Raw genomic sequence first — 22,653 nt, 5'->3', positions numbered from 1 at the left:
AAACGACCTGCACCTTTACCCGTTTTTATTGAGTTGTAGTGTTCCTGAAATCGGGTACCTAGGGGTCTGGTTGTTTTGCCAATATAATAACGTTTACACGGGCAGAGTACAGCGTAAACCACAAACAAGGATTTACAGTGGAGAAGTTCTTTAAAAACGATTAATTGTCCACCCAGAGTGATCGATTTGCCAGGAATAAATTGGTGACAGTGGGTACAGTTATGGCAACGAAAGTTGCCCTTTGGCTTCATCTGAGTAAGCCAATCAGGCTCTCTTTTCTCCCTAAATTCACTCCTCACCAACATGTCACCAATAGTCCTGGCCCGCCTAAAAGTGATCAGGGGTTTGTCTTGAAGTTTGGTCCCTAAACTAGCACTATTGGCCAGATCTGCCCAATTTTTGTTTACTGATTGGCGGATCCTCTGTGCCATGGGAGAGAAATCGAATACAAAGGGGATTACAGTTTTCCCCGAATTTAATTGATAAGATTGTTTCTTTTTCTTCCGATGTAGAAGATTTTCTCTTTTCTGTCCATTGGCACGAGTGAAAGCAGCAATCAACAAGGGAAGTGGGTACCCTCTGGACATCAGTCTTAGCCCCAGTTCTTTACATTGCACCTCGAAGTCCTTCTGTCTACTATTATTACGCTTAAGCCTTAAAAACTGGCTATAAGGAATTCCGTCTAAAACATGACGTGGGTGGTAGCTTGAATAGGCCAATATTGAATTCGTAGCCGTTTCTTTTCTGAACCCCTTAGTCAACAATTTTCCGTCTTCCTCAAAAATCAACAGGTCAAGAAATTGGAGTTGGGTATCCCCCCAAACCCCCGTGAATTTCATATTTAAGTCATTTCTCCCAAGCCAGTTAACAAATTTATTAAGGAGGACTCTTCACCATCCCACACCAATAGGACATCGTCCATATAGCGATGGTTCAGAAAAGAAACGGCTACAAATTCAATATTGGCCTATTCAAGCTACCACCCACGTCATGTTTTAGACGGAATTCCTTATAGCCAGTTTTTAAGGCTTAAGCGTAATAATAGTAGACAGAAGGACTTCGAGGTGCAATGTAAAGAACTGGGGCTAAGACTGATGTCCAGAGGGTACCCACTTCCCTTGTTGATTGCTGCTTTCACTCGTGCCAATGGACAGAAAAGAGAAAATCTTCTACATCGGAAGAAAAAGAAACAATCTTATCAATTAAATTCGGGGAAAACTGTAATCCCCTTTGTATTCGATTTCTCTCCCATGGCACAGAGGATCCGCCAATCAGTAAACAAAAATTGGGCAGATCTGGCCAATAGTGCTAGTTTAGGGACCAAACTTCAAGACAAACCCCTGATCACTTTTAGGCGGGCCAGGACTATTGGTGACATGTTGGTGAGGAGTGAATTTAGGGAAAAAAGAGAGCCTGATTGGCTTACTCAGATGAAGCCAAAGGGCAACTTTCGTTGCCATAACTGTACCCACTGTCACCAATTTATTCCTGGCAAATCGATCACTCTGGGTGGACAATTAATCGTTTTTAAAGAACTTCTCCACTGTAAATCCTTGTTTGTGGTTTACGCTGTACTCTGCCCGTGTAAACGTTATTATATTGGCAAAACAACCAGACCCCTAGGTACCCGATTTCAGGAACACTACAACTCAATAAAAACGGGTAAAGGTGCAGGTCGTTTAATTGCACACATAAGAGAGACACATGGTGGCAATCCAGATTGCCTCCGTTTCTGTGGTCTAAAAACGGTTCCTGTACCCCCTAGAGGGGGCTGCAGGGACAGATGGCTACGTAGAGAAGAAGCTAGGTTGATCTCTATTACTAATGCTTGCGGTAGATTAGGTTTGAATGAACGTAATGAGTTATGGTGTTTCTTGGATAAGCATCAATGAAATTGTGTTTTCATTGTGGGTAACCAACATGACTTTTTCTTTCCCTCTCTTTCTTTTTTCCCACCTGCTTTATCCTTTACTTTTTCCCTCCCCGTTTTTCCTTTTCTTTTTCTTTTCCCTGCTTTGTCCTTTTTCCTCTTCTCCTCCTCTTACCCTTAGGCAGATACCCGCAGCGGTTTTTGCGCTACGATATGGAACAAAATTGTTCCAGATTTTTGCGATCTCTATTTTTGATCGGTACTATTCTCATTGTATATGAGACAACATCAATGCCGCGTTTATCGCCTTGACTTATTTAGCCTGGTTGATGCTTGTTCAGAATCCCTCTCTTTGTTGATTACTGTCTCTAATGGTATAATGTATGGTGTTAGCAATAGAATTTCTAGTTGCCCGCTTTGTTTTTATATTGTAATTTGTCTTTGTCTGTTTTTATTTACAGCGTTCCTGCTCCAAGACGGGTTACCTAGGCAACTAGATGCCCGTCTTCACTCCTCCCTAATACCACGTTCGTCCTATCGCGATGTTACGCGTTTGGCTCCCTGCGTGGGATGCTGGCCCCTCTATGACGTACCCGGAAGGGGCGGGGCCTTTTTTGACGGCGGCGGCTCGGAGCTTTGGCGCTCGTACTCTGCTCGGTTGGGGGGAGTGGCGTCTGGAGCGGTAAGGTTGTTACCACTGTATTTAAATGTTGAATTGATATACTTGGTGTAATTTTCTTGCCTCTGAAGAAGCAGAGCTTGTTACTCTGCGAAACAGGCTGTCAGGCTTTACATCTGATTATTTTAATCTCTGATCTGAGGATGAAATAAAGGTGTTTTTCTGCTGCTACCGCCGGTGCCCGGAACTTCTGTCATTCTACAAACATTGAACTTTTACCCAAACCAATCAATATAGGCTGAATGTTTTTTTTTTTTTTTTATTAAAAACATGTTTGTCCACATTTTTCGTGCTGCATGTATACAGAAATTTTACTTTATTTGAAAAATGACAGCACAGAAAGTTAAAAATTCATGTCTATTTTGATGAATATAATAAAAATTAAAAATCGCAGCAGCAATCAAATAGCACCAAAAAAAAGCTTTATTAGTGACAAGAAAAGGAGCCAAAATTCATTTAGGTGGTAGGTTGTATGAGCGAGCAATAAACCGTGAAAGCTGCAGTGGTCTGAATGGAAAAAAAGTGCCTGGTCCTTAAGGGGGGTAAAGCCCACGGTCCAGAAGTGGTTAAGGGTGATGTCAAAGCACAACGCAAAGGTACCACTGCCAGTAATCCTTCTCCCAGGCAAGGACAGGACACTCCAGCGATCTCATGGTGATGTCAGACATGCGGACATTCTTTAGTCCAACGCCTCGCTTTAGCCCTTCCGGATCCACCCTCCACCAACGCCTGGACCGGCAGGGAGCCGACTACCTGGCCTTAAGAGTGGATGTAGACATTGTGAGCAGCGATGAACCTTTGGACTACTGGGTGCGCAGGCTTGACCTGTGGCCAGAGCTGTCCTAATTTGCCATCCAACTTCTGTCTTGCCCTGCCTCAAGCGTCCTGTCAGTAAGGACCTTCAGTGCAGCTGGAGGCATTGTCACTGAGAAGAGAAGTCACCTAAGTCACAAAAGTGTTCAGTACCTCACCTTTATAAAAATGAATGAGGCATGGATCCCGGAGGGCTACTGCTCACCCGAAGACTGTCAGTCCCCACACACAGCATCTCTGCCTGCACGCTGTGTGACTGCCTGTCCCAAGCTTAAGTTGCTCCCCACACAGCACCTCTGCCCGCAGGCCGCTTGACTACCTTCTCCACCACCACCAACAGGGTCCAGGACTCCAGGTGGATTCCTGAATTTTTAAGGCCGCTGCTAGCAGCTATAATAATTTTTCTGGTGCGTGTACATGCCTGCCTAATTTTTCTGGCTGCACTGCGGCTGCAACAACAAAACAAAAGGCATGTACATGTGCCAATTCCCCTTGTGATCATTACCTTGCCATGGTGAAGGGGCTTGCGTATCACAATGAAGCAATGACCGACGGCTATATGAGTGTCTCGGGGGGGGGGGGGGGGGGTATACACCCAAGATAATAAGGTCGCTTCATTGTGTACAGACCAAATTTGATCAGCTGGACAGTCCCTGTTGTTCTATCATTGAGCTACCACAGCCCGGCGACCATATGGGCTTGAAAACCGCCACGGCCTGAACTCTCACCACGGTGCACACCAGTCTAGCATAGCTGTCACTACACAATCAGCTGTTTGCGGTGCGTTACACAGTGAGTTTGGTCTGTTAGTGTGAACCAGTACTCTAATTACACTCCCTGATTGAAGTATACATATGCAAGATGTTTTAAAGCACTTTAGGCCTGCAATTTAACATTCAATGTGATTTCTGCCCTGAAAACGCTGCTTTGTATCACATCCAGATTTTTCCCCGGGACTTTTGACATCTATCCCACTCATCCATGCAAAAACTCAGATGTTAGACCCCTTAAACATCTTTTCCATTACTTTTGTGGCCAGCATAAGTGTTTCTAGTTTTCAAAGTTTGCCTCCCCATTGAAGTCTATTGCAGTTCGCAAAAGTTCGCGCGAACCAAACTTTTGCGGAAGTTCGTGTTCGTGGTTCGCGAACCAAAAATCAGAGGTTTGGGCCATCTCTAGTATACATTTAGATAAAAAAAGTAAACATACAAACACATGCCTGGGAGGTCCCTTTATGCTTTACAACACCTATCAAAGCATGAGAACTTTCTGGCCTGGCAAATGAGCACAGCGCATGTCCATCTTACATCATCCAGTACCATTCCAGTATTCAAGTATTGGTATGCAAGTGTGCTGCCCTGAAGGTTAACAGGGTTTTCAAACTTTAGGTTGTAGCCTGGTAGGAAGACTCTCCTAGAATTCCTAGGTCCCTCTATTAAGGTTAGGAGTGAGCAGATAAATATTTTCTCAATCTTGTAAGTGGCAGGTGTCTTATCGGATGCTGGATGGTCACTTGGTATTTGACCAAATCTATCTGTATTAAACAGTAGCTCTTCCCTGACACCAGGCCATTTTATAGTGTAATTTCAGTCAGTGTAGGCAGTTGTTTTGTTGGCTGCTTGTACAATGTGTATTGGTGTAAGAGTACTAGGAGAAGATTTGGCTAGTATCATTTTCACAGCTGTTTTAGGGGAGTGGGCACAGGGTTTGGATGAGAGTGAAGGTAGTAATCTTCAGATTTATGCAGGTAGGATCTGTTGCCAAGTTCTATGTAGTAAAACATCAGCTACACATATTTGTTAAACCCCTTTGCATTAGAGTGACTTCTTGTTTCTGCAAAATTCAAAACATGTGGACGACAGACTTATGCCAATAATTAAACAATAATTAAAACTATAATTAAAAGTTGGTTCCAGTTTACAGTGTGTATAGTCAAGTTACTAACTGTGCATTAGAAGGTATAGTTTTCCTGTGATAGTTTTAGGCTAATTTTGGGGGAGGGAGCCAGTTTGTTTTTGGGTTGAGAAAAGAAACCTGAGGGTTGGAGGAAACTCTTGCAATTAAAGGTAAACCATACAAACTCCATGCAGAACGCGTTCAGGTCCTGATTTGAACCTGGGACAATGGTTCAGCAAGTGAGAGTGTTCTTTACTACCTAGGTTCTCAACGTATGGTACGCGTACCCCAGGGGTTACTCCTGATGATTCCAAGGGGTACTCAGGTTGATATATTTAACCAAGAATAACAAATTTAGAGTTTTAGAAAATGATAAATCTTAGCTAAAATACTAATTTGGTGTTGTTTAAATAATTAAAAGCAATAGTAAATGCTTGGACATGGTTTATAACCGATTATCATGTACTTCGATTAAATATTATTTGTCAAGGGGTACTTGTGATAATATTTACTATGCTAGGGGGTACTTGGTGAGTACAGGGTTTTAAAAGGGGTACATACCAATGAAATGTTGAGAAACACTGCTTTACTAGACCCACATTCTGCCAGAGTACTATGACATCTTGACAAAATTTCCCAGTGTTTAAATGTATGTACTAGCAATCTAGGAGGACATTACAAACAATTCTGTTTAAATTGATAACCCTTGGCCACACACAACCAGAAATCTACCATCAGGTATTTTATCAGTAACATGACCCAAATAACAGCTCTGCAAACATATTCTATGCGACGTCTGTGTCAGCTTATGTCCCAGATTTAGAAACACACAATATTTCTATAATAGCACAGCATAGCAAAGTTCAGTTCTGTATATATTTAGAACATGGAGGTCACCTAAATGTTTTTTTTTTTAAATCATTTATTAAAAAAGTAAAAATGGTGCTTTTATGATGACTATCAAAAAAATACACCTCTGTGAAATAAAAGGAATAATTGAAGGAAGGATTATATACGTTTCTGAGGGACTTTTCCTTTTCTTAACGCTAAAGTTATAGTGCTAGAAAATAATCAGTTTGCTGTAGTTAGAGTCCTCCTTAAGGCTTAGGCTGGGAACTCACACCAGATCTGTAAGTTTTGATGTCATGTACAGATTAGTGATTTATCCAGAACCTACATGGGTCTTTCAGAGCCTCAAAGGGACTGGGTGAAATCTGGGTAAAAAACGAGGTGGAGACTTCCTTTCTTAGCTTTGTTTATATACAGTATTCATTTTTGTGTCATTTGTTTTACTGGGTGACTCATATGTAGATATTTTATTGGGATAATTGCACTCTAGCAATTCTGCAATTTGTGTAGAGCCTAAACATGACATATTGATTTTGTTATTGCCACTGATTTTGATCAGAGAGTTAACTAGAATGTGCCTTGACTAACTGTACTATTGTAATCTTGAAGAGAAAGTGATGTGCAATCTTGTGCTATTCAAACACAGTGATCGTGAAGGTTCATAAACACACTACTGTAGCAGCTCCTCTACCCTGGCTGAAGAGCATGGATATTGCTAAGAAGAAACAAAAGAGATGGAGGAGTGCTCCCTAGGGTATTAACATTTTAATGAAAAAGACATGCAACAATAAAAATACACTTATTAGACTGTAGTGTATAATCAGCTTATCAAGGGTAAAACTCAAATCCGTTCCTCAGGTGGCAACCTATACCTCTTCTGTGGCCAGCAGTGGGGGTGGTCTTAGGTGGCAGGTGGACAACAGGTGCGTCCTTCGGGTGAATGTGTGCCAGAGAACTCACAACACGTTTCGGCGAGTCCTCACCTTTGTCAGGTGAGTCACTGGCATGCTCTTGTCGCTATAAATAAGGTGTGTAATGAAGAAATAGAAAAAAATGTAAATCATGTTACCATGGCATCACCTGTCTGATCTCTGCCAGAAGGTATGGATAATCTCAGTCAATTGGTGCGGTTGCTAGGGTTTCCATGGTGATTAGGAATGGCGGTATAAGAACTGAGTAAAAAACAGACTAAACCCTGATGGATATAGATTGTTTAGATTGTTGTACCAACTACAAAGAGTAAATGAATATAAATAAAAGAGTAAATGAGTATAATATGTATTTTTTTATTTGTAGGTATTGTTAGATGCCACATTAATAGCACAGCTTACAGGTAAATACAAGTCATTTGCATATTAGGTTAACTGTCCTCCATCAGATCCTCCATTTGTCCCGCCCAGCATGACACGGATTGGTGTTTTACCTGGGGGTGGGGTATTTAAGGGTGTATTTCACACTCATTTTTATGGCTTATGCAATTTGATAAAGGGCTCTGCTGCTCGAAACAGCGTCTGTTATTGCTGCTGTTTTTCACATGCAATAAAAGAGCATATAACTACTGAAGCTTGAGTAGTGCCAATTCATTTGTGGAGTTACACACCACATTAATAATAACCAGGTAAAACAATAAAATTTAGTAAATATCTATTTTACTCCTTAAATAAAGAGAGAAACTTAATTATTTCCCATTATTTTGTTTAAGCAATAATGTTAGGCTGTTTATCATGGCAATTTAGGCCATTGTTTTTTTGGCTTATTGTATAATCATTTGAAGTCATTCAGCAATATTAATTAAAAAGCATGTCACCATTCAGATTAATAATACAAACAATGTGCTCCAATTAGAAGCTAAAGGAAGAATAATTTAGTTTAATCTACCTGCAGCCCCTGTTGGATATTGCAAAACAGTGTTGTGTCCTTTCATTAGAGGAGATTAATGTTGGATTCACAGCGATATGTTAATTACATTTTAAATAAATATATTGTCCGTGGTATTTTGCTTCATACATTTTTAAATACAGTAGCGTGAAGACATTATGAGACTGTAACACTGTGGAGACTAAAAACAATGCACATAAATTACTGAAAATTATGACTGCTATATATGAGAAAATGAAGTAAACACACTTCGAATAAAATATGAAAGGACACAACAATGGTTTTGTGCAGTTTTTGTTGCAGAATTGAGGCGTCTACAAATGTTTTTCTAAGAAAAAATTATCATTATGAATATCTTAGGCTGTAAAGAAATATGGCCAGCTGAGCTGTCTCTGACACACAGAAGGTGGCTACACAGCACCATTCAGGTGACATACTTTAGCACCAGGTATGGCAAAAAGAGAGAAGAGGGGGACCAAGCGCCCAACCTTCTTAAAGAGACACTGAAGCGAAAAAAAAAAAAAAATGATATAATGAATTGGTTGTGTACTATGAATAATTACTAGAAGATTAGCATCAAAGAAAATATTCTCATATTTTTATTTTCAGGTATATAGTGTGTTTTCTAACATTGCATCATTCTCTAATATGTGCAGATTACACAACACTCAGCATTCAAAATGATTCTTTCAGAGCAGTCTGTGAACTAATGACCTCTCCTCTGGTAGATAAAAAGAAAACTGTTCACTTACAGTTGAGATAATAAAACTCAGAAGACAGCCCTATCATCGACTTTGAAAGTCATAGAGATTAATGGCTTTTTTGCATAGAGATAACAACTGGAGTTTCTTAACTCTTCCTGTACTGGAAACAATTACACTGATGTATCTGATCTTAATGTTTTATTTCTTAGCTGTGCTACACATACACATCATAATATCATAATTTTTTTTCGCTTCAGTGTCTCTTTAAGCTTGTCAGGAAAAGGCTGTGGGAAAAGTGGCAGCACCACCACATATAAACTGTAGATTGGCATAACCGACACCCAAAAAGTTAACAGCCTGCAGAATAAGTAGAGAATGGGTGAGTCTACAAATAGCAGCCTTGCATCAGACTCTTCAATAATGAGAGGCCCCATTATGTCCGAGGCTAGATCATCAGTGGAGGTAAATCAGAGACAACAGGGAGATAATAATATAAATACAAAAGACAACACAGTGACTCAGTTAGCTGATTTTTCGATAATGATCAGCCACTTTCTCAGGGCATTCTTAAAGAGCTGATGACATACAGTATCTATGTAACTGTCTCACTGTTGAATCCAATAAGCATTCAGCACAAAAGTTCTTCATTGCTCCAGATGTGATACAGAATGGTCCTTATTCAATTCACATTTACTCCTTGGAGATACTTTTTCATCTTTTGTTTAAAATAACTTTCAGCACTCTACAATTGAAAAAGTACCAAAAAAATTGGTGAAAAAGTACTTTCAAAATTATTTGTTCTTGTTGCTGAAGGCTTAAGAGTTAATTTACTGATAAGGGTGTGAAAATATCACCCAGGAGAAAAACAAAATTAATAAGGGCTAATGCGCCGAAACCAGTTAAATTTTTCTCTAAGTTTTCTCCTTGGTGATATTTTTACTAAGTGCTGGTGCACACCAGAGCGGTTCTGAAGCGTTTTTTAAAATGCTTGCAGGGGGAAAACCGCTTGGCTAATGAAAGTGAATGGGATGGTGCACACCAGAGCGGCTCGTTTTTTCCACAAACACAAACTACAGCATTTTTTAGATTTCTGAGGCGTTTCTGCCTCAATGTTAAAGTATAGGAAAGTGGAAAACAGCTCTGAAAAATGCTAGATCAGAGCAGTTTTCCAGTCGTTTTTGTTACAGAAGCTGTTCAGTAACAGGTTTACTGTAACAATATTTGCAATCTGCTACACAAAAACACTCCAAAAAACGCTAGGCATGTTTAGAACACGTCTCTAAACATGCCTAGAATCGCTCTGAAATCTGCTTCAAAAACTTCTAGCGTTTTGCGTAGCTGCTAGAGGTTTTGGGTGTGCACTGGGCCTTAAATGCCCTTTAAGGCATCAGCAAGCAAAAAAATTATTAGAATACTTTTGACAGGACATTTTCACCTACTTTTTGGTACTTTTTCAATTGCAGAGTGTTGAAAAGTTACTCTTAAAAGAAGATCAAAAATTATCTCCTAGTAGAAAAAGTGAATCACGCCCAATGCCTCATATGCAGTAGGCAACAAAATAGAATAGTTTACAAAGGCTTATAATGACCTCCTTGTTGTCACACACAAAAATGTAGAAGCTAAAATAGCTAAACTACCCCAATAACAAAAGGGGCCAATCAGGAGGTCAGATCGAGGAGAAAGAAAATTATGCTTAGAAAAAACCTGGATCTGTCTTGTTTGGAGGAGTTAAAGAACTATGATCAGAAAGTTTTGAAAACACTTCTCCCTGAAACAACAAAGCAATATATAATTATAGACTGAGCCCACAGGTTGCCTAAACACATTGCTGAAAATCTGCCTAGAGATGCCCAGATAAGGAGGAGTCACTTTTATCACATCGAATGAACTGTCATTTTTTTTTTTTGCAAAAAACAAAACAAAAAACAAATAACTCTGCCTAATCTCTTTGCTCACATAAAATTATTTGCACGTCTTTCACAATCCACAATACAAGTGGGGCACAATTTCTTTCCTGTAAATGCCTGAAACAAACCTACAAAATAATACTGAAGGGGGGCAATCTGACGAGATTTATCATTAACAAAAACGGCACCACACATATGGTGAACTCGCCAGAAGTAGGAGTATCACTACTAATGAGGTGGAAGCTGTTTGCTACAGATGCATTCTCACACCCATCACTTAATCCCAAAAATGGTTCCGCATTTACAAAAAGAGTGATATATCTCATACAAAAAGCAGTCTCCTCTCCTGACACATTAACACTTGAATTATCATAAAGCCATTACTTAACTCTTAGGCTACATACACACTTGAGATAAAAGTCTTTGGAAAAGGCAAGATCACAGACCAATTTTACCCCATTCCATGTAGTATGTGAGCCATACTCTACACAGTCTATTCTATTGAGCTGAACTCCCAGATAAAAATGTTTGCAAGATGCTGCACACAAAGATGCTGTACGGATTCAACAGATCAGTATCTGCAAAAGATCTGTTCCTGCAAAAGATCCGTTCCTGCAAAATGCATTCATAGTCTACGATATCTGCAGATCTCATACACACCTTGTTTAACTGACATTCATCTGCAGATCAGACAATCATCTGCAGATCTGAAAATCCATCCTGGTGGATCTGATCTACAGATGATCTGCAGATGAATGTCTGTTAAACAAGGTGTGATGAGGATCTGCAGATATCATAGACTACGAATGCATTTTGCAGGAACGGATCTATTGCAGGAACAGATCTTTTGCAGATACTGATCTTTTGAATGTGTACAGCATCTTTATGTACAGCATCTTGCAAAGAGTTTTTATCTGATTGGGAGTTCAGCTCCATAGAATAGACTGTGTAGAGTATGGCTCTCATACTACATGGAAGGTGGTAAAATTGGTCTAAGATCTTTCATTTAACTTCAAGTGTGTACACACCATTAGGCTGTTTGTCAGTTAACAAATTACTACTCATATTTGGAATGCAAGCAGCTTCCAAACACTATTATATTTCAGCAAAATGCCAGTTTTGTGGTGTATATGTTTATTTCTACATTTAGTATACAGGAGCAAGAGCTGATAGCTGAAACTCAAGATGGAAATATGGAGAGAAACAACTAATATTACATTTGACATTATCTGTGGACAGGATCCTCACCAGCTCACCTAAGTTCTCCAACAACCTATTCACTCACATATTAAAGACCACTAATGAGCAAAAATACCAGAATTCTGTTTACACACATTTGTGTGAAAATAATGGAAATGTGATTTTTGAGCAAAAAAACAACAACAAAACAAATAAACAATTTCTGTGAAAACATAGTGAACTTGGTTGCCTTTTGTCTGATTGCTTGATATTGATGGGTCAGTATTGCATGGAATCACAAGAGTCCTAATATGGAGTGAAAGGAAATTAGTTTGTTGTTTCTTTTCACGTTAGCTATAGCGACACATTTTGAATATTGCCTTTATTTTTTGGAACAAAAATTTCTGTTTTAGCATTACTTTTTTCTATTCATTTTCAGTGACCATGTGAATATTATGGTTTTGGTGAATATCCAGGAGTAACACTATTCCAGACCAGTTGTCACTTTTGCTCAGTAACTACACATTAAACTTAAATTCAGTCCAGTAGAAACTATCAACTAATTTCTCACTTTGACAATGTATTAAGTTAATCTCCATTCACATATACTTGTCTATTATTCTTTGGTTCTTGCATGGGACATATGGCCCTTCCTTGTCTCTCCTATTGGTAACACATTGAACAAGAGTTTAAGATGTTTAAGGGAAACTACCACTAACTAAAAGCTACATTCTCCAAAAGTATTGTTACTTATTTCATGTCTCTGTAACTTCTGAAATTAAGCTATGCAGATAGGGAAAACAAATACTAAGCTTCTTACATAACATGTGTAGTAATATACTTGCAGAGAAAACATAAACAATGTATGTTAGCAGTACCCAACCTAATTCCAACATGGCATAATTATAAAATAAGTACAATTATGTAGGGCTGCTTTGCCAGCACCACTGAGTTTTTTTGCTAGTGCATTCCAACTTACATCACAAACAGAATTTTCCAAATTAATTATAAAGTTGTCTGTTATTTTGATTTCAGTGAACCTGGATCATGCAACAAAATGCACCACTAAACCAATTCCATGATAGAGCTCAAACAAAAATAAGGCCTTGTTCACATTAGGCAACGCACATGGCCGTGCGCTCGAGACGAAAGCGCACCCGATCGCAAGCCATCCGCATTACCGTGCGTTGTGCTGCTGATCCCATTCATTACAGTGAATGGGATCAGCAATGCATTTTGCCATAAATGTATGCAGCAGTGCGATAGCGCATCACACTTGCCTTGCAGCGCGCATAGACTGAACGTCAGAAGTGCTGTTACGCACTTCTGATGTTCTTGATGATCGCACACTATACGCGCTGCCGAAATGCACACGGCAGGGCATATAGTGTGAACGAGGCCTTAGCGTGTATTTTCAAATGACCAGACCAGTGTTGTCCTAAGTTTCTGTTGCTTGCTTTCCTGCTGATCATTCAGGTAAGATTGTCTAATTAATGCAGACCTGAACTAAGAACTTCCTCTCTGCTCTAAAAGATACACAGCAGCATAATAGCCTTTAAAGAAAAACATTTCTTTGTTACAGCTGATACAAATCCTACAAGAAATCTGCAGTGTTTCTACTTCCTGCTTTCATGGAAGCAGACATATTGTTAACAACCTGCGCTTTAAAATGAGCTTATCTGCCATGGCAGTCAGCTTACACAGGGGAGAGATCAAATTACAACTTGTGATTAGTCACAGATGGGGTGGGGGATTAGACAGGCTAAACTCTCTAAGTACATACAAAGTGCATTTCTCTATGTTTTCCTTCTGTTCTGTACAGGTCCACTTTAAATATAGCAGTTATTTGAACTGTGATGGACTGAATTGTCTCCGGTGTTTATGCAGTTTTGATCAGCAACCACAGAAAATTCTTTATTTTGCTTCTGACAAATAAAAAAAAAAGTTTTATATTAGGTATGTTGCTATAAACAAAAAAAATGTTTATATATTTATTTTAATTTGTGACTTTATTTTTTATACACAGTATCTTATTATGTTGTTAAGTACAGCCTTAAATCAGAAGATTTTGGCATGCTATCACCCCCAGCACAAAGCCTAAAAACAAGGGATTTATCTTCATTTCAGTAGCATGGGCAGAGCTATGCAAATCATTCCTCTAGGACCTTTTTTGAAAACCTGTGCATCCAGAGTCGATGATTTATAACATAGACTAAGCTTTTAATTTACATAGCCACTTATTATTAAAGCTTGCATACAGCTGTTTTAGATTATCTGAATGAGTGCAAGTTACAGAATTGTCCTGCAATGATTGACCTTTTTTCATGGATTCATGATGAATATAGTGAAAGTTAAACTCCTTCAATTTGAAGACAGAAATGACAGATAAAAGTTTTACAGGCAGCACTGCAGCTTAGCCGATTCTTATTATTATGAGTCTATTTGATGATTGCAGTGTTTGGCACAAAGGGTAAATCTCTCAACAGAGGACACAGGTGGGAAAGTTCAGGTGGCCGCTGCTCAATAGGAGAGACTAGCTGCTGCCATCTCTCTGTTCCTCTTTAACTAACTCATATGTAATGGCATAGGGGGAGGAATGTGGACAACTTTCTTTCCAGTCAAGTAGCCCAATTATCTCAGCAGGAAATTAAGCTTAAGGGCTCAACCAGCTAGGTATTTTAAATATATTTTTGCAAAATATACAGGAATGCAAAGCATAAAGCATTGCAAACCATGCCATTTTAAATATGTGATCTTAACAATACTAGGAATTTAATACATGTATTAAGTTGGAGAGAACATAGCTAAATCAATCAATTTAAAACATTATTTGTTACAGCTGTTACAAATCTTGCAATAAATCTGCAGTGTGTCTACTTTCTGTTTTCATTGAAGCAGACACTTTACTAACATCCTGTGTGTGCAAATTAGCTGCTCTGCCATGGCAGAGGAGTTTCCTGAACTGGCATAACTGAGATATCAAATTACAACGTGGGATCAGTCATGTCACAGATGAGGGGAATTAGACAGGCTAAGCTCTCTAAATACATACAGGGTGCATTTCTTTATGTTTTCCTTCTGTCCTGTGCAAGAGTTCAGGTCCATTTTAAGTACGAGTATGGGAGTAGTTTTTGTTTTTTTTCTATAATGAGGAAGCTGATTTACCATGATTCTCTATCTGTTAAAGTGTGTCCAATCTACTTTGCATTTAAATAAGTATTCATGTGATATATCATCATCACTTCTATTTAGGCCTACCAATTTTACCAATGTACATTTATATTGTTATCCAGTGGCCATGTATTTTAGGAACTGTGTAACAGGGGATTAATTATCGATTGGGTGCTATCCATTCTCCCTATTATGATACTGTCGATGAATTGTCGGATCCTACTTTGCATATCAAGTGAGTTTAGAGTTTACTACTTTGATGTCCAGATTTTTGTATTTATCTCTGATGGCTAAGGGGTTGCTATAGATATTTTTTTTTGTATTCAGTGTCCATGTAATCTAATCTTCAATCTGAATGAGGGAAATAGGGTACCCAGTGACAGGGGTGATCGGAGTTAAAGAAAAAGGTGGAGTGGGGGGGGGGGGGGGGGGGATAAAGATGTTATCCCCTTTGTCTCTGCTCAAGAAGCTGTTTACAGTTCATCACATGTTGGTATGTGTATTTGCTAATATTGTGTCATCTCACTAGATTCTATAAAGTTTTATACCATATCTGTGTGATGCCCATGTTTCTAACTGTTCCTTGTCCTCTCGCTATAATTCAGTAGTTATGGTTGTGCATGTTAGTGTGCGATTAGTTATATGTACTGGTGTGGGTCACATTTCAAATCACCTCACTATTGTACTTATCTACTCATCTGTTTGGGCTCCTCAGGCTCTAATGGTCACTTAATTACAAGCTGTTAATAGTGGTCCCATTATATTTCCCATTATATTTCAAAAGCTGACGTAGCAATATTGCATTACCATTAGATGAGTCTGTGAGACAATGTGCCACACTTTGTGTTTGAATACTGCTGCATAGCATATTGATAACACCTCTACAGAGACTTCTGTCATCTACTTAGGAGAGTCTTCTGTCTGTAGTGCTGCAAAGCCCGTATGGACACAGTAAGCAATTATATCCGGTTTTAGTTCCTCTCTGTACAAATGATACTTTGTGATCCATTGCATCTTACAATTAACCCTTTTGACCTACTGTATATTCCATATATCTGCTACATATAAATGGTCAATATATTCGTATACAGTGTGAAGTGTTGGGGCAAACCACCTTTTTTGATCTTGCATTACCTTTAGATGAACAGGAGAAAGATAACGCATTACATTGTGAACTTAACTCTTGCAGAATCACATGTAAATAGAACTGCAAAAGATTGTTCAGTCTTCAGCAGCAGGCATAACATCTAAAGTAATGTTAAAACTCTGTAAATGGGGATCAGGAAAAGACAGAATATAGTTCTCCAGTGGTAAAACATTAGTAATCCACATGTGTTTACAGTTCACTGGTGGTAATTAGTGTTGGGCGAACAGTGTTCGCCACTGTTCGGGTTCTGCAGAACATCACCCTGTTCGGGTGATGTTCGAGTTCGGCCGAACACCTCATGGTGTTCGGCCTTTTTAGTTCGGGTTCGCCCGAACAGCTCAATGCCCAGCCGAACAGGCCGAACAGGGCCCCTGTTCGGCCGAACAGGGCCCTGTTTGGCCAAATACTGCCCCCCTATGGGGTCGCAGGCATAAGGGGGGAGCATGCCCCGGTCGCAGGGGGGGTCGGAAATTCCCCCCACCCCCTCTGCTAGCGGTCCCCCCTCTGCCCGCTTCCCCATACAAAAATTTTCCGTAAAGTTCAATAGTACCTTCAGTGGCTGGCTGGCACTGTGGTGTGAGTGAGTAGGAGGAGTCCGAGTAGGACGCGTTGAGGCCGGGCAGCGGGCGGTTCAGCGGTAGTACCCTTGTGGTACTTCCGCCCTTTCTCTGACCTCACGTCCTCTGCATACGAGGGTACGCGTCACGCGTACCCTCGTATGCGTCATCACGTAGAGGACGTGAGGTCAGAGAAAGGGCGGAAGTACCACAAGGGTACTACCGCTGAACCGCCCGCAGCCCAGCCTCAACGCGTCCTACTCGGACTCCTCCTACTTACTCACACCACAGTGCCAGCCAGCCACTGAAGGTACTATTGAACTTTACGGAAAATTTTTGTATGGGGAAGAGGGCAGAGGGGGGAGCGCTAGCGGAGGGGGTGGGGGGAATTTCCGACCCCCCCCCCACGACCGGGGCATGCTCCCCCCTTATGCCTGCGACCCCATAGGGCCCCCAAAAGCGGGATGTTCGGGGGAGTTCGGGGTTCGGGCCGAACATCTGGCCCATGTTCGGCGAACGGACCCGAACCTGAACATCCAGGTGTTCGCCCAACACTAGTGGTAATATGAACAAAATGACACTGAGAAGATTAGTCCCCTTTGAAAAATAGTGGCAATCTTTTACGTGAATATCATATAATGTAACTATAGATCTACTGTAGGTAGTCTTTTGTCCATGGTCTAGCAGGACCATTACAAGTAGCTAAGTAACTAAGATTGGCTTTTTGCAAGGTTTTAAACTAAGGAGCATAAGAGTGCCAGTATATTTGAGCTATCGTATTAGCTTATGAACAACTCCACTCAAGTAGGACCAGGGCTGTAAGGATTGTGGCAGGGCGATCAGACTTCCCCCCTTTTTTCTCCACTAGGGGGATGTCCTGCTGGGGGGGTCTGATCACCGCCGCTCTGTGTGGCCGAGCGGGGGGGCTCCTCAAAGCCCCCCTTCGCAGCGATATTCCTCCCTCCCTCTCCTTGCCTCCCTCTCCCTCTTGCTATGGGTGGTACAGGATGGCGATCTGTCCTGTACCGCCTCTGATAGGCTTCAGCCTATCAGATGCCGGCGATCCCCGGCCAATCAGAGGCCGGGGATCGTCGATCTCCTTTACGGTGCTGCTGCGACAGCAGCGCCATATGATGTAAACACAGGGGATTTCTTCCCCGCGTGTTTACATTTCGCCTGCGAGCCGTGATCGGAGGCTCACAGGCTGTTCATAGAGACACCCTCCATGAACTGACATGGAACGGCCGCTCGAACGAGCGGCCATTTCCATGAAAACACCACTTCAACCTGTCAACGCCTATCGGTGTTAGGCGGTCATTAAGTGGTTAGCGGATCCGAGATGAAAAACTAACTATAACAAGTAACTTGTCTATATATCTTATTTAAAGTTTAGATAGTTTACACAGCAAATCTAGCTGCAAACAGCTTTAACCCTCCTGGTGGACGCAGTTTTGGTGGCTGCGTCCGCAGGAGGGATTTTTGTAATAAAACTTGTTGCAATATTTGTAGCTAGCACTAGGCTAGCTACCAGTGTCCCCAAAGTCCCCCACACCTCTCTGATCCCTGGATCGCTGCCGTTTATATTTACCCAGCCATGATCCCGCGAGAGCCGGAACCTCCGCAATCAGCTTCAGTCGTCGCTATGGCAACGATCGGACATGACGTCATGACGTCATCAATGTCATGACGTCATGCGCAGTCCCGATCCTCCCCATAATGAAGCCTGGAGCTGGTTGGGAGGCTGCACCATCACGGGATCCCTGGGGGGGTATGTATTGCGGCGGCGATCGGGGGCGATCGGAGGGGACCGGATGGACTTTGGGGACACAGGTAGCTAGCCTAGTGCTAGCTACAACTATTACAACAAGTTTTGTCACAAAAAGCCCTCCCGGGGCCATGCGATCCTCCGTGGCGGCTACCCCAAGTGTAGGTCGGGGTTACCACCAGGAGGGTTAATAGAATATGGTTGATTATTCTTGTGATACAATGACAGCAGCCATGTTGTTTGTAAACATTACACAGAGGCAGGCATATCTGCATCTTGAGCAAAAAAAACCTAATCCCTCCTCCTCCTCCCTCCTCCCCTCTGCCTCTGAAATCTCTGGCTGGTAATAATGAGGAGGCCATTGAAGCTGACGGTTTGTGTGGGAATCTGTTGTTGCGCAGTAATGGATTCAGGTGAGCCTCAGAGATAGATGCTGTCTCTCCAGATTCGGTTCTGAAGGTCTTTTAGCCCTGACCACAGCATAGTGTAGAGTGCTTTCTGTTGTGCATGGGCCCCTCTGAGTCTCCCCATATCAGCTTGTATACTAGCCATGTCATTTTCTAAAGAAGAAAGCCTGTCACTATGCACCTACAAGTCTTCCTGTATGCCTTCTAGTTCTGTTGTCGTGGATGCAGAGATCTTGACAGCAAGGTAAGAAAGATCTTCCTTTGTATGGAGCCCTTAACCGGTACACTATCCAGCCACTACTTACAGCAAGAGTCATGAAAACCATATCATGAGGATTAACTTACATGATTCTGAATGTGACTATAGTAAAATTTCCATTCAAAATCAGAATTTTAAAGCAACTCCTGGAGGAATATTATTCTCTATTTCACGGTGAGTCCTCTAGGGCCTTGGGGTAGGAATGATACAAAACATTACTTATAGATATAATAGGGTTCTTTAGGAGAATGAGGTGAAATGGATTACATCTACTCAGCACAAATAAATTGGGTTAATTTTTTTAAAAGAAAACAAGATCAAGCCATACTGTAAAAATGCAGTTAAATAGTCTAGTCCAGCTTTTGTTTAGTTTTTGGTGTTGAGCTGTTTTCAAACAATATAACACATGTTGTTCTTTCATTTTAGGTTCAGTTACTGTGTTAGCCAGTTTCTCAGAGACATGTGTAGTAACCTTTATTATATGTCATTGTTTGAATGAAAAATTGCATGTTGACTCCTGCCTATTTGGACATCTTGCAAGGACGTAGGCACATTTAAACATTTTACAAAATCAATGTAATTTATTGTGATCAAAAGGATATTAAATGATTGTGAACAATTTAATCACAGATATGAGTTCCCTTAAAGCAAACCTGAGCTAAGAATAAACATATGAGCTAATGTATTCTATGTGTAGTGCTTATGATAAATAGAATATAATAATCCAAAAATTTGTATAGCTCTTTTCTCCTGGTGGACTCAAAGCGCTCAATAATTGAAGCCACTGGGATGCGCTCAAGAGGTCATCCTGCAGTGTTAGGGAGTCTTGCCTTGAACTCCTTACTGAATAGGTACTGACCATAGCCAGGATTCAAATGTTGGTCTCCCATGTCAAAGGCGGTGCCCTTAACCAGTACACTATCCAGCAAGTGCATAGAACAGAGTCTCATTTACGTAGATAGCAACACTAGTTTTTTTAACTCTTGCAATGCAGGAAAAACAAGAAGGTGCTTTAGACAAAATTATTACTATGACTAGTACTATGTCAGTTCAGGTACACTTTAAGATCTGCAGGTCTCACACCTTCTCAGTCTGCCGGAGGATGTTCTATTCTGTTCTGACCTAAGGAACTCTTGACAATCATATGACAGCCACCCAATCTAATGGCTGGTTCACACGGAAAAAGCTTGTTCTAAGCACTTGTGATTTGAAAAGCTCTTGCTAATGTAATGCTATGGCTGTGATCCCACTTAACCTCTTGCCGACCGCGTCACGCCGATGGGCGAGGCCGCGAAGGCAGCCCCAGGACCGCCTAACGCCGATTAGCGTAAAGTCCTGGGGCTCTTTTTTGCAGGAAATCGCGTGTACGCTGCGTGCGCATCTCCTGCTTAGGGGGCAGAGCTCCCCCCGCCTTCAGTCTCTGAGCGGCTATTGCCGCTCGGGAGACTGTTAGACGGCGTGATCGCTGTATATTTACACTGTGCAGTGCTGCGATCAGCAGCAGAGCTGCACTGGGTACAGCCGTGTGACACGGCTGTCCCCCTGGGGGACAAGAGAGCGATCGGCTCTCATAGGCAGAAGCCTATGACAGCCGATCGCCGTAATTGGCTGGCTGTGGGGAGGGAGGGAGGGAAGGGGTTTAAAGAAACAGTTTAAAAAAAAAAAAAAACATGAACAATAATATTTATTATACAAAAAAAAACCATGGGGGGACCGATCAGACCCCACCAACAGGGAGCTCTGTTGGTGGGGAGAAAAGGGGTGGGGGGTGGGGATTCACTTGTGTGCTATGTTGTGCAGCCCTGCAGCTTGGCCTTAAAGCTGCAGTGGCCAATTTTACTAAAAATGGCTTGGTCACTAGGGGGGTTTAGCCCTGCGGTCCTCAAGAGGTTAAGCAATGGGATTTTATAAAAATCATCCATAGCATTGCATTAGCAAGATCTTTTCAACTCACTAGCACCAAAAAAAATCTCTTGCAGTATGAACCAGGCTTAAAACAGATGATTGTCAGAAATTCCTTAAACAGTCCAGAAAAGAATGGAACATCCCCCTGCCAACAAAGCCGTGAGGACTGCAGACACATCTATTCTACCAAAAGTATATCAATTCCAGGTTCACAACAGGAGTACAAAATACAAGCCACCTTTTTTTCTGGGGATCTACTAATCTGGTATATCTGATCATGTGTACAAAATGCCTCAAGGTAGTTTATGTGGGAGAAACAGGAAAACCTCTGTAAATAAACAACACAGGTACACTATTAACAGAAATCATACTAGTCTCCCACTTGACTTGTATCTATTCAGTTATGACTAAATTACCAGGTAAAGTGAGATAAAGTGTCTGAAATTAGTTAAAGCTAATATTCAGCTCTGTATTTCTTCACACTTATTAAACGCGCCAAGGATTTTTATTTTTTACCTTTTCAAAAGTATCCTAGCTATGAAAATCTCATTAGATAGGCATTATATTTTGACCTCTATAACATCTGTAACTTTCAAAATGTTTTCTTATAAATATCTTGTCCAGACTAACATTAAAATACATCAAATTTAATTGCTTTATTCCACTTTTTGGCATGCTAGAACTTTATAAACCTTTGCAGAAGCTGTTAGAAATGCAATGTAACTTCAAGTCTTTTAGTATTCATCATATTTTCTTCTGTTAGATTTTCTAAACTGTATCCTAATAAATGTAACTTTTAAGCATTTAATGTCTAACTACAGAATAAAAAAATGAATTAATAATAATAACCACCAAAAACATAATTCTACAAGATATTTAATTATATTTGTAGCTAACCATTTTCTTTTTGTATGTATGCATTTTTTTCTTGTGTTAGATTTTCCTAACTGTATCTTAATACATTTTAGTTTTCAGCATTAAATGTCTAACTAGAGCAATGTCAAAGTCAAATACAAAGTGGGCCAAAATTGAACACTGGGACCAAACTCAATGTCTAGGGGCCACCTCCCTCCCCTATACAGTTCCCTGGTGTCTTGTGCCCTCCCTCCCCTATACAGTTCTCTTGTGTCTAGTGGCTCTACTTTTTCCCCTATACAGTTCCCTGGTGTCTAAAATCTCCTTCCTCGCCTATACAGTTCCCTGGTGTCTCATAGTCCTCCCTCCCCTATACAGTCCCTAGAATTTAGTGGTCATCACTCCTTCCCCTATACTGTTCCCTGATGCCTAGTGCCCCTCCCACCCCTATATAATACCCCGGTGTGTAGGAGCCCTCCCCTATACAGTTACATAATTTTAATTTTACAAGATATGTATTTTCAATTCACACTAAAATGTTATAGAACATGATTATCTGCCTATTAAAAGCCTTTGATTCAGCTCAACACATGCGCTCAGATGCAGAAAAACATGTTCAATTGACCACACCAGCACAATGTCATTGATCAAGAAAGCATGCATGGAGTCTGGGAAGAAAACAAATGCATGCACTCACCTAAATACAAACAAGCTTCCTGCCAAAACCTCCTTCCTACAAAATTACAATGGTCTTCAAATTCAATCCTACTGCGTGAACCATGCTGCTCCGGTTTTTCCATTGAAGTTTTCAT

This window comes from Hyperolius riggenbachi, chromosome 5, assembly GCF_040937935.1.
Source record: "Hyperolius riggenbachi isolate aHypRig1 chromosome 5, aHypRig1.pri, whole genome shotgun sequence".
In the NCBI taxonomy this organism is placed as follows: domain Eukaryota; kingdom Metazoa; phylum Chordata; class Amphibia; order Anura; family Hyperoliidae; genus Hyperolius; species Hyperolius riggenbachi.
The sequence above is the reverse complement of the archived record's forward strand: the minus strand, read 5'-3'. Positions refer to the sequence as shown.